The sequence below is a fragment of the Ovis aries genome, chromosome 11, assembly GCF_016772045.2.
Source record: "Ovis aries strain OAR_USU_Benz2616 breed Rambouillet chromosome 11, ARS-UI_Ramb_v3.0, whole genome shotgun sequence".
In the NCBI taxonomy this organism is placed as follows: domain Eukaryota; kingdom Metazoa; phylum Chordata; class Mammalia; order Artiodactyla; family Bovidae; genus Ovis; species Ovis aries.
In genome coordinates, this window is record NC_056064.1 from 42,223,684 (window position 1) to 42,236,406 (window position 12,723).

Genomic DNA, 12,723 nt, shown 5'->3' on the forward strand with positions numbered 1-12,723 from the left:
CACCCGGAAACATGACGTGGAAATAGAGTAATTACTAGAGTGCGTGGGGAGAAGGTAGTGGATTTAACCCTGCCCTTCGTTCCGTCGCTTCAAGCATCAAAGGCCAACGGCTCGCACATTGGCAGGTTCAAGGGAATAAGGAGACAGTACCAATGAAGAATGACACGTATACACATTGTTTTTATGCGTCTGAGTTGAAATACTTGAAATTGCGTGCCTTTATCTTTTTCGCCTCATCTACTTCGAATGAAAGTTTTACTGCATTAACCAGTAGTTTATAGGAAATGTAGACATTTCACCTCACATAATAGATGTTCTTTGCATTATAGTGTGTGTGTGTGTGTGTAAGACTATTAGGGTTTTTAAAAATAACAGCTATTAGTGTTTGTTTAGTACAAAGAGGTATTAAAGATGAAATCTAAAAAGGGCCTGTTATCTCAACACCCAAATAAACCTTGATGACAGCTTTTTCAATGAAACTAACACATGTTTGTGGTTAGAAAATTCAGACAGTTCAGAAAACGTGAAAATTAAAACTGAAAATATGCCTCCTTCCCCCACCAGTCCTTCTCGCCAAGGATAGCTATTCTTTAATTTCTGGTGGGAAAATCAATGACTCCTAACCTTTGGGGAATCTGAGAGTTTGTTGGAGACTATGGATTCTAGTCCCAGAAATACACAGCATGACATTTTACTCACAAATTCTTCTGGTTCCCTAGTTTAGACCTTTGGACCACCATATATGCAAATAAAGAGGTGAGAGCATCTATAGGGTAAATGGTAGGGTCTTTCCTGGTGGAGCTGCAAGTTTCCTATTGCTCTCCCATAGACCCAGCCCAGCCTGGAAATTGCTATATTTGTCTGTAGTGTGTGTATGTGTGTGTGACTGCATTCATCTTAATCTTCCCTTCAGGGCAGATCCTCCACCTTCCACCTCACCTAAACTCTGCTTCAGCTGTGCTTTCCCATGCAGTTGACTACCTCCTTAATAACATAGGGGCTGATATTTATATATTTCTTACTGATACACTCTTGTTTCTCACAACAATTATAAGCGGCAGATAGAGGCTATATTATCCACTGATAGGAAATTATGATAGAAATAGGATGATCATCTCAAGATCACAGATACTCAGAGGTATACCAGATGGGTTCAGAGCCAGGTTTTTATTATGTATTATATTTATTACTTTTAAAGTCTTTATTATTTCTTTGTTGGGCTGCCCTGGGTCTTCGTGGCAAGGTCTTTTTTTCCCTCAGTTGCGGCATGTGAGCTCTTCAGTTGTGGCATGTGGCATCTAGTTCCTTGACCAGGGATGGAGACCAGGGGTCACACCTGGACCCCCTACACTGGGAGTGCAGCGTTTTAGCCACTGGACCATTCGGGAAGTCCCCAGAGCCAGGTTTTTAGAATCTACATCTCACAACTTTGTTCCATCCACCTGAACCCTGCCCTCCTTCCAGACTCCTCTGCTGACCTTTGTTTCCCTCACTGCCCTCCTCTCAATTCACACAGAAAATCTACCCCTGAATCTATCTGTTTCACCTATGAAACCTCTCTCCAGTGCAGCCACTGGCCTTTCTCCATACTACAGAGCCCCCCTTGGCTTGAAGACAGAAGTTTCTCTCACCTGAGCCAATGCTTTGACCTGAACTCCCTTTCCCAATCTCATCCCCTCCATCTTAAACACCTGAAGCTCCTACGCTGACTTTGTTACCCTCCTCCAAACAACTTCTGTAACTTTACGCCTCTGCAAATCCCCTTGCCTCCAACTGGAATATCTTCTCTTTCCTCATTCCCTACTGGAAAACTCTTACTCATTCTTCAAAGTCCAGTTCCAGCATCACCTCCTCTGGGCTTTCCAAGACTCTTCCTGGCAAAGTTAATCTCTTCTCCTGGATTCCTTTAACAGGTTATTTCCCCATCTAGTTTAGCATTCTCCACCTTGGACTCCAATGAATCCATTTGTTAGCCTACTTCCTGGTAAATAAAATTAATAATTAACTTTTATAAAACAATCACCGTTTTCTAGGAACTGTGCTAAGCTTTTTACATAGATTATCTCATTTGACCCTCACCAAAACCCAGTGAGGTGGGTACTGTTACATTTCTCATTTTCAGCTAGGCAACTATGGCAGAGAAAGTTGAAAGACTGGTCCAAGGTCCCCACAGAGACTACATGCAAACTCAGAATGAGAATCAGGCCTGGCTGCCTCCTTTGTCCATAAGTTTGAAAACATCTCCTCTAAGCTTTTGGTTTCTGGAGACCTGAATCCCTTCATACTCACTTTCATAATTCTAGCATCTAGCCCAGAACTCACCTAAGCCTGAGTTTATGAAATATTAATCAACAAGTGTTGAATAATCATATTAGCAATAGCTAACACGTGGAGTGTTTACTATTGCTAGTTACTGCTTCTGAGCTTGTATTATGCAACTCATCTATTAATTCATTTCATCCTTAAAATAGCTCCATGATACTCTGATTTTACAAATTAGAAAAATGAGGCTTACCATAACGTTGTGACTTACCCAAGAACAAAGAGCTGGTAAATGACAGTCAGATTCAAACCCAAGTGTGTTCAATTGGACAGCCTGAATAGCTGTTCTTCCTTGACTTCATATCAAGGATAAAACTTCCTTTTGGATCGCCAAGGAAGGAAGGACCTAAAGGAGGAGAAAACCTGATGCCTGCACCCTCCGCCCATCATATAAATAAGGGCAAAGTGCAGAAGTCCAGCCCATTCAAGTCCATAGTGGATGGACATATCTTTATAAACATATCTGCAAATTCTTTGACACTTCTTGCATCTGTAATAAATGTAGAGTCTCATTCCACATAGAATACAATGGTTATGATGCTGCCTGACTTCTGAGGTTAGGTCATAAAAGGTGATACAGGACTACCCTGGTGGTCCAGTGGCTAAGACTCTGTGCTCCCAATGCAAGAGTTCGATCCCTGGTCAGGGAACTAGATCCCACATACCACAGCTAAGAGTTCGTGAACAGCTAAAGATCCCGCAGACTGCAACTAAGAAGATCTGACATGCTGACAGAAAACTAAGCCCTGGCACAGCCAAATGAGTAAATAAATATTTTCAAAAATTAAACGGCAATACGGTGTCCACCTGACTCTTTTTCTTGGAACACTCACCCTTGGAACTCACCCACCACGTTATAAGGAAGCCCACGCAACATGCAGCAACCACCTGAAAGTGTTCTGGCTAACAGTCTGGCTAAGGCCTAGGTGACAGCAACCACCAACTGTGAGTCAGTCAGACTCCATATGATTCCAGTCCCAGCTTTCAAGCCACCCGGATGGAGGCCAGATGGAGGCCAGATGGAGCAGAAATGAGCTGTTTTTGCTGAGCCTTACCCAAATTACACATTCACAAGCAAAATAAATATTGTCATTGTTTTAAGCTACTAGATTATTTGTTTGGTTTTTCCTTTAATTGAGGTAACATTGGTGTATAACTGTTTCCTGTGTGCATTTTATTTCTATTTCTTTATAGCCTATAGCATGCATGTGTGCGAAGTTGCTTCAGTCATGTTTGACTCTTTGCGACCCTGTGAACTGCGTCCCGCCAGGCTCCTCTGTCCATGGGATTCTCCAGGAAGAATACTGGAGTGGGTTGCTGTACCCTCCTGCAGGGGATCTTCCCAACCCAGGGACTGAACCAGGATCTCTTACGTCTCTTGTATTGGCAGGCAGCCACTAGCACCACCTGGGAAGCCCCAGCCTATAGCGTACTCACCACCAAAAATGTAGTTTCCATCTTTCATCATACAGCTGATACCCTTTACCCACTTTGCCCTTCCCTCTGGTAATCGCTCCTCTGTTCTCTGTATCTACATGTTTGTTCTTGTTTGATTGGTTCATTTATTGTTTCTTTTTTTGTTTTTTATATTTTACATAGGAGGGAAATCATTTAGTATTTGTCTTTCTCTGATTTATTTCACTTAGCATAATACTCTCAAGGTCCATCCATGTTACACATGGCAAGATTTCATCTTTTTATGGCTGAGTGGTATTCCAGTGTATGTGTGAGTATGTGTACCATATCTACTTCATTCATCTATTAATGGGCACTTAGATTGTTTCTACATACTAGCTATTGTACATAATGCCACAATTAAAATAGTGGAGCACATATCTTTTTCATTAGTTTTTTTTTATTCTTTGGATAAATACCCAGAAGTAGGATTGCTGGACTATTATTTTAGTTCTGCTCTTAATTTTTTGAGCAACACCATAACATTTCCTATAGTGGAAAAGTTACCTTCCTGCCTACACCAATTTACATTCCTGCCAACAGCGTGTGCTGCTGCTGCTGCTAAGTCGCTTCAATCATGTCCGACTCTGTGTGACCCCATAGACTGCAGCCCAGGCAAGAACACTGGAGTGGGTTGCCATTTCCTTCTCCAATGCATGAAAGTGAAAAGTGAAAGTGGAGTCGCTCAGTCGTGTCTGACTCTTCACAACCCCATGGACTGCAGCCTACCAGGCTCCTCCATCCATGGGATTTTCCAGGCAAGAGTACTGGAGTGGGGTGCCATTGCCCTCTCCGAACAGTGTATGAGGGTTCCCTTTTCTCCACATCCTTGCCAACACTTGTTATTTTCTGCCTTTTTGATATAACCACTCTAACAGGCATGAGGTGATATTTCATTGTGATTCCAATTTGCACTTCCTGAAAAGTTAGTGATGTTGAACGTCTTTCCACAGGCCAGTTTGGTCATCAGTAAGCATATCTTCTTTGGAAAAAAAGTCTGTTCATCTTCTCTGCCACTGCTGATGCATCACTTTAGTCATGTCCGACTCTGTGTGACCCCAGAGATGGCAGCCCACCAGATTCCGCCGTCCCCGGGATTCTCCAGGCAAGAACACTGGAGTGGGTTGCCATTTCCTTCTCCAATGCATCAAAGTGAAAAGTGAAAGTGAGGTCGCTCAGTCGTGTCCGACTCTTAGTGACCCCATGGACTGCAGCCTACCAGGCTTCTCCATCCATGGGATTTTCCAAGCAAGAGCACTGAAGTGGGGTGCCAGTGCCTTCTCCATTCATCTTCTCTACTCTTAATTTATTTATTTATTGATCATGCCACTCAGCTTAAGAGATCTTAATTTCCTGACCAGGGATTGAACCCAGGCCCCTGCAGTGGAAGTTCGGAGTCCTAATCTTTGGACTACCAGGGAATTAGACTGGATTGTTTGTTTTTGTTATTGTTGAGCTATATGAGTTCTTTCTGTATTCTGGATATTAACCCCTTGGATATATCACTTGGAAACGTAGTCTGCCATTCTGTAGGTTGTCAGCTGTCTTTTCATTTTGCTGATGGTTTTCGTTGCTATGTGGAAGTTTTTAGTTTGTTGCAGTTTCATTTGTTTATTTTTTAAACTTATACATATTTATTTATTTGGCTGTACCAGGTCTTAGTTGCAGCATGCAAGATCTTTAGTTGTGGCATGTGAAATCTAGTTCCTTGACCAGGGATCAAACTCAGGCCCCCTGTATTGGAAGCACAGATCCCTAACCACTGGTTTATCAGGGAAGTCCAAATTTTAATTTTTTCGGCCATGCCGCAACAGCTTTCGGGATCTTAGTTCCCCAACCAGGGGTTGAACCCACCCAGCAGTGAAAGAGCCCTAACCAAAGGACAGCCAGGAAATTCCCTCATTTGTTCATTTTTGCTTTTGCTTCCCTTGCCTAAGGAGCTATAGCTGGAAAGATATCGCTAAGACTTACATCACAGAGCATATTGCCTATGTTTTCTTCTAGGTGTTTTATGGTTTCTGGTCTTACATTCAAGTCTTTAATCCATTTCAAGTTGATTTTTGTGTATGGTGTGAGACAGTGGTTTAGCTTCATTCTTTTGCATGTGGCTGTACAATTTTCCCAACAACATCTATTGAAGAGACTATCATTTCTCCATTGTGTGTCCTTACTCCTCTGTTGAATATTAGTTGTCCATTTTTGTGTGGGTTTATTTCTGGGCTCTAAATTCTGTTTCATTTATCTAGGTACTGCCAGTATTGTGCTGTTTTGATTACTATGGTTTTGTAATTTATAGTTTGAAATCAGGAAGAATGATACCTCCAGCTTTGTTATTTTTCCCCTCCAGATTGTTAAGCCAGTACATTTTGGGATGGTTTGTTACTCTTCATATTAGGTAAATTAAGATCCCACTATGCTGAGTGGTATGGCCAATAAATATAAATAAGTAGATAAACAAAATCACAGAGAAGGGCAGGTCCATGCAACATGAATTCCTTGGACTTCTACTTTCTGCAAAAACACTTCTCAGGCATCCTCATGCAAGCAGCGCTCTTCACTCCTATCTGAAAAACAGTCCTCCTTACTCAATATTTTCAAGGCTAAATGTTTTTCCTATGCTGCTTAAAACATCATCCATACCATGTCATTCCCATGTACATGCTAAGTTGCTTCAGTCTGACTTTTTGTGACCCTGCCGACTGCAGCCCATCAGGCTCCTCTGACCATGGGATTCTTCAGGCAAGAATACTGGAGTGGGTTGCCATGGCCCCCTCCAGGGGATCTTCCTGACCCAGGGATCAAACCCAGGTCTCCTGCATTGCAGGCAGGTTCTGAGCCACCAGGAAGCCCTGTCATTCCCATGGGGCTTAGAGAAAAGGAGTTCTCCTCTCTCATTCCCTCCAAGGCCCCACCTATCCCTCCAAATTCTCTCCTGTCCCCTCAATTCCAGCCAGTCCATTGCCACCTCAGGGCCTTTGCATATGCCCTTCTTTTTCCTTCTGTAGCTCTGATATGGCTAGTTCCTTCTCACCCTTCTGGTCTCACCTGCTCAGAATGACCTTGTCTAACTACCTCCACCTAAGGTTGCTCCCAGCAACTTTAGTCTTATCTCTATGTGCTATTTCCTCTGAAACTCTTATCATAATCCTCATTTTATTTATCTAGTTACAGTTTCCTATCTGTCTTCTTCTTTATACTATCCATTCTGGAAAAATGGATTTTGCCGGTTCACTTCTTCCTTGTCTCTCCCTGCAGGACACACAGTGAAAGTGAAAGTGAAGTCGCTCAGTCGTGTCCAACTCTTTGCAACCCGTGGACTATAGCCCACCAAGCTCCTCCATCCATGGGATTCTCCAGGCAAGAATACTGGAGTGGGTTACCATTTCCTTCTCCAGGACACACAGTAGGTGCTCAATAAACGCATGGAAGTGCTCTTGGTTCCACCCCTGCCACTGTGGGTTTTATCAGTTCTCCTCTTTCTCTTGAACTTTTCCACTTATTCCTTCCCTTCTGTCTCTGCAGATTCTCTGTCTTTCCCATCTTGACCCTCAAGTAACTCCCCCCTTTCCCATCTTGGTCCCCAAGTCCTCACCCCCACTTGCCCCACCAAGGTGGCTTCTGCACTCTCCTCTCCATAGGACAGTACTCTTGAAGGTCATTAGGGACCTTTTTCTCACCAAATCTTATCTCTTCTTCTGGGTCATTTTATTTAACTTGACTGTAGAATCTGCTAATCATTCCCCTTCCACCCTCCTAGATAGTCTTTCCTCCCTTAACCATCACAATGGTCAACAGAAGCAGTTGCATTAACTAGAAGGCTGATGTGAGCTGAAGTGAGACACAGAGTTTGAATCCTGGCTCTGACACAGAATAAATGGTGCAACCCTGGGCCAGTTCCTTAACCTCTGTAAGTGTCAGCACCCTTATCTTCAATGGAGAACCTAATTCTGACCTCAGGAAGTTTGCATTAAAGGGTTCTTGATTGGAAGATACAAATTAAGTGTATAGCATGACAGATAAGAGCCTGGCTCAGGCACCCCAGCTACACAGCAATGTGACCCTGGGTCAGTTGCTTAACCTCTCTGAGCCTGTTTTCTCATCTACAGAACAGAGAATATGAGTGCACCTACCTCATAGGTTGTGAAGATGGAAGAAGATACAGTGTTAGCTATAATCTTACTCAAAAAAAAAAAAACAAAAACCAACCCACTAAAAAAACAAGAGTAGGGTGGGGGAAACTTATTGGAAAGAATCTGAGATCTCTCCCAGATTCCAATAAAGAGTTGAACAACCACACCTTATAATTCCAGGAACCTCACCCAAGTGAACGTCCCACTAAGCTCTGCCATTCACTTGTCATGACTTGACTTGAGGCTGCTACTGAAATGTTCAGTCTCTAACCATGGCAATAAGAAGGGTATGTGAAGGTTCCAAATGTTTTGATCGCTGGTGTTTTTTAATGCTACCATTTTAAGCATTCATATACATATATATATATATATGTAGGCTGTGCTAGGTCTTTGCTGCTGTGCACAGACTTTCTCCAGTTGCGGCATGTGAGAGCTGCTCTAGTTGTGGTGCGCAGGCTTCTTATTGCAGTGGCTTCTCTCGTTGCAGAGCACGGGCTCTTAGTTCATGGGTCAGTAATTGCAGCTGGTGGGCTCGGTAGTTGTGGCTCACAGGCTTAGTTGCCTCTCGGCATGTGGAATCTTCCCAGACTGGGGATCAAACCTGTGTCCCCTGCATTGGCAGGAGGACTCCCAGCCACTGGACCACCGTGGAAGTCCTCAAACATTCTTTTTCACTTTTTTGTTGTTGTTCATCTGATTGGAATTAAATTTCCAATTTCCTGGCAGCTGTAGACTCGAGATTCTAAATTGCTGGCAGAGAGGATTTCATTGGTCCAGACAGGCATCTTTGAAAAAGCAGGTTGGACATGGTTATCCAGTAAAAGCAGTTTCCAAAAAAGAAAGTTCTGATTATCCAGTAGAGACAAAGCAGAAGGAGGGAGCAGGGGTTTTCCAAGCAGAAGGACATCAGATAAGCATCAGAATTACCTAAGATAATACCTATGAAAGTGCCCTGCACCCAGTAAGGTGTTCTCCCTCTCCAACCATCCCACAGTCTACTTCGCTGTTCCCTTCAATCCCATCAACTTCTTAAAGGGAGGCATGCCTGCTTTAATTTTACAATCCATCCTCTTCTCTCCCTAACTCCCCCCTCCCTTGGCTAGCTCATCTGTTCCTAGCACAAAGATCACTTCTTTTCTGATAACTATTTTATGCTGAGTCTCATAAGGTACAAACAAACAACCTTCTCTTCCAGATCCACAGCAACTTCTCTAAAATGACTCCTGCTTTTCTCATCTATAAAACAAGACTTTGGGAATTCTCTGGTGGTCTAGTGGTTAGGGCTCCACATTTCCACTGGGTTCAATCCCTGGTTGGGGAACTAAGATCCTGAAAGCCACGTGGTCAAAATATTAAATAAATAAAGCAAGACTCTTATAGGTTTCAACACTCCATAATTTTTCTTTTTTCTTTTTTTGGCTGTGCAGCATGCTGCTGCTGCTAGGTTGCTTCAGTCGTGTCCGACTCTGCGTGACCCCATAGACGGCAGCCCACCAGGCTCCCCTGTCCCTGGGATTCTCCAGGCAAGAACACTGGAGTGGGTCGCCATTTCCTTCTCCAATGCAGGAAAGTGAAAAGTGAAAGTGAAGTCGCTCAGTAGTGTCCGACCCTCAGCGACCCCAAGGACTGCAGCCTTCCAGGCTACTCCGTCCATGGGATTTTTCAGGCAAGAGTACTGGAGTGGGGTGCCATTGCCTTCTCCGGCTATGCAGCATATGAGATCTTATTTCCCTGACCAGGGATCAAACCTACGCCCCCTGCCGTGGAAGCACAGAGTCTTAACCACTGAACCTCCATGGAAGTCCCCTCATCATTCTATTAACTGTTCTTCAATCATGTCCTGGAGAAGGCAATGGCACCCCACTCCAGTACTCTTGCCTTGAAAATCCCATGGGTGGAGGAGCCTGGAAGGCTGCAGTCCATGGGGTTGCAAAGAGTCGGACATGACTGAGCGACTTCACTTTCACTTTTCACTTTCATGCATTGGAGAAGGAAATGGCAATCCACTCCAGTGTTCTTGCCTGGAGAATCCCAGGGACCGTGGAGCCTGGTGGGCTGCCGTCTATGGGGTTGCACAGAGTCAGACACGGTTGAAGTGACTTAGCAGCAGCAGCAGCAGCAATAATGTCCTCAGTGTTACTGCCTCTTTGCCTTTCCACACACTGCTCCCTTTGCCTGGAGGACTGTGCCTGTCCCACATCACTACTTTCATTTATTTAACACATACTGAGTATCTACTATGTCAAGAGATACCTGTTGGGTCCTGTCTGGCTCACAACGAGTCCTCCTTTCCTAGGAACTGCTTCCTCTACTCCCCATTCATATGCTGGAATAGATCCCTTTAGGCATGTCTGTATTTCATGGTCCTATTCTCCCGGTCATAGATGATTAAACCCTGGGTGAGCACATGTTTACTGGCTTAAACAGAGTCTCTCTGCCAGGAATTTGGAATTTGAAACTGAGAGGCACAGAGCCTGGGAGCCCTTCAAGCTGAGTTCCATTAATGTCAGTGCTTTCAAGAGGGCCATCCATCATCTCCCTCTCAAAAGTCCCTGGAGATCCCCTGATTCCTACTCTTCCCAGCCTGACCGCTCAGCAGTTCCTTGGTGTCCATGGGACACCTTGGCAACCTTCCAACATAAGTTCCTTTTTCTGCTTTTGGCCGGTGTTCTTTTGTTATGCTTTCAACCTAATAACATTTACCAATGAAATCATGTATGAGACACTGTTAGGCTCTAACAGTTAGGTTAGGTGTTAACAGTTTGGTGTTAGGTGACACAAAAATCAAGTAAAATATTGTCTCTGCCCTCCAGCAATATGTATTTCAAATCCTACCCTTTGTGAAGGATTATAACTTAAAAGCCCTCTTCCTCTATAAGTTTCCCCATATTCCCCAAGCAGGGTGAATCTGTTTTTAGTGTATTGCCATTGCATTTTGCTTTACTTCTCTTACTCAATATCTCTTTGAGTTATTTTGAACATCTGCCTCTCCCACTAATTGCAAAATATTTCAGATCAAGAGCTAGATATATTATATCATGGCTGTTAGCACAATATCACAAAGAGATCCATGGGAAGGAACACCTGATTCTTTGTCCACCCATCATCTTCTCTCCTTCCCCTAACAGCGACCCATTTTTCCTTTGGGAAATCAGCTTTCCTTGCTGAGCAGCATGCAAGATCTTAGTTCTCAGACCAGGGATCAAACCCATGCCTCCTGAATTGGGAGCTTGGGGTCTTAACCACCAGACAGGATTTCCCTGGTGGTCCAGCAGTTAAGAATCTGCCTGTCAATCTGTCTGTCCCCTGCCTGCAGGGGACACAATTTCCATCCCTGGTCTGGGAAGACCCCGCATACCACAGAGCAACTAAGCCCGTGCGCCCCAACTACTGAACCCTTGCTCCGGAGCCCGTAAGCCACAACCGCTGAGCCCACATGCTGTAACTATTGAAGCCTGCACACCTGGAGCCCATGCTTAATAACAAGAGAAGCTACTGTAATGAAAAGCCTGAGCACCACAGCAAAGAACAGCCCTCGTTTGCAGCAACTGGAGAAAGCCAGCGAGCAGCAAAGAAGACCCATCACAGCCGAAAATAAATAAATAAATAAAATTTAACCACTGGATCACCATGGAAGTGTCTTCCTCCATGCTCAATTCCATGCTGCAGGTGAGTTCTAGAAATGGTCCATGGCCTAGATTTGGTCAGAGGCACAGTGATTTGAATATGTGACATCTTAGGAGCGTAAATGAAATTCTAGAAAGATTTGGAAAGAAATCCTCTTAACTGGGGTTGTTGAGCTGTCAAGCCATAAGCCTGCAGCTATTGATGGTCATCTTTGCCAACACACAGTGAAAATCTAATTGCTAATGAAAAACACAGCAGAGAAGAGGAGATAGGAAGAGAAATTCCTAGTGATTCCTACATCAGAACTTGCAATCAGACACTCCTGGACCTACCATTGGAAACTTTTTCGATTACCTTAACTCTCTTGACTTTTATTTTCAGCTTTAGTGGGTTTCTTTGTATGTTTGTTTTGTTTCATTTTGGCTTTTTCTGCTGAAGCCAGTCTGAGGTGAGTTCATGACCATTGCAATAAAGTTTTAAAATTCGTTCAACAAATGTTTATTGACATAGAGTCCTATGGGAACCCTGAGAAGGAAATGATCAGTATGATTGGGGAAGAGGTTGGTTCATGAGGGGAGATGGAAAGAGGGAGGCTATTCCAGAGAGAGGTAAGGCCCACAGGCCTGAAAGTATGTGGGCCATTTTTGACCACCAAACTCCTACAGAGCATATTGAACAGCAGTAAGAACTGAGGCAGGGACCAGACTTTTTAAAAATATATAGATATTTATTTGGCTGTGTTAGGTCTTAGTTGTGGCAGACAGACTCTAGTTGTGGCATGTAAGCCCAGCAGTTGCAGCACATAAGTGCTTAGTTGCTCTGAGGCATGTGGGATCTTAGTTTCCAGACCAGGGATCAAACCCATGTCCCCTGCATTGCAAGGTGGACTCAGCCACAGGACCACCAGGGAAGTCCCATGGGGCCAGACTCTTATGGTATCTTGTGAGCCATGCCAAAGACTTTAACCCTTTGGTCAAAGGAAGACATTTAAACTGGAAAGTATGTTTTCTTTAAAAAAGAAAATCTATGTACCTATATCTACATAAAAATAAACCATATAAATAAGTTTATATCTCTATCTCTACCTGGCATTAACCTGGGGAATAGATTAGAAAGACTCTAAAGGCAGTTCAAATACTGCAGGTGAGAGCAAATGAGGTCTGGACGAGTGTAAGACGCTGCAGCTGTC